The sequence below is a fragment of the Euphorbia lathyris genome, chromosome 9 (genome assembly GCF_963576675.1).
Source record: "Euphorbia lathyris chromosome 9, ddEupLath1.1, whole genome shotgun sequence".
Taxonomy (NCBI): Eukaryota; Viridiplantae; Streptophyta; class Magnoliopsida; order Malpighiales; family Euphorbiaceae; genus Euphorbia; species Euphorbia lathyris.
Window position 1 is genome coordinate 5,491,161 of NC_088918.1, and position 968 is coordinate 5,492,128.

General features: G+C 34.3%; 1 non-coding gene across 1 annotated transcript; it reads left to right on the forward strand.

The window, feature by feature from the left end:
- The first annotated feature begins 548 nt into the window (after positions 1-548).
- LOC136207555 (U6 spliceosomal RNA) lies at positions 549-651 on the forward strand. The gene has a single exon (XR_010676693.1). It is a non-coding gene; the product is annotated as a U6 spliceosomal RNA (small nuclear RNA).
- Positions 652-968: the final 317 nt, after the last annotated feature.

The following is a 968-nucleotide window of genomic DNA, read 5'->3' on the forward strand; positions in this document are numbered from 1 at the left end:
AACTGTAGGATATCCTTCTCTCATCTTTATAAATATTCATCTCAAGAAAGCATAATATACACAATTACTACTTCACTCTGTTTTCGAGTGATTCACCTATTCTCAGTAACATTACTGACTTAATTATCGGAGAAGAGATGTCGCAATTTGGCCTCTCTCTGGCAGTTTGTGATCTCATCTTAGGTGTAGTGGAAGCTTTCTACCAAGCGTACATCGTAGATTGGAACACATCACTGAATAACTGCATTTGCTCGTCCTTTAATTGAAAGTAAGTATATAAAGTCGTTGCGTATGCATTAAACAATATAATTACTATGCCTAAAATCTATTTTTATGAAATCAGGCTTTCTATTCTTCGTTCTATTCAATTATGGTGTGATAATGTAGATGCTATTCATTTCACTATTAATAATATTTTTATGTACACACAAAGCACATGGATTAGACTGTTACTTTGTGCATGAACATGTGGTAAAAGGTTTTATTCATGTTTGGTTTATACTAACTAAAAATCACGTTGCATATATTTTAACAAGCCTTTGTGAAACGCACACTTGGACATCCGATAAAATTGGAACGATACAGAGAAGATTATAGTATAGCCCTTGTCCAAGGATGACACTCATAAATCGAGAAATGCTCCAAATTTTTCGACATAAGGCTAGACTCGAATTTAGTTAGAGTGTGATTCTTCTTATGTGGTTACTCTCTCTAATACTCAAACAACTTCAATCCCATGTTGATTCCACGTGATTGGGTTTCTACTCTTCAGCTTTTATCTTCTATGCTAGTTGTAGAGTCTCATATTACAAACAAGTGGCCGATGCTTTGGCCAAATTTAGATTTGGATAGAATGAATTCCATTGGTGGAGCTCCTTCGTGTAGTTTTGTAGCTCTTTAGTTTGTGATGATTTTTAAGAGTTGAACATTGTGTCATGTTAGTCTGGTATTTATGTATGTCGTTATTA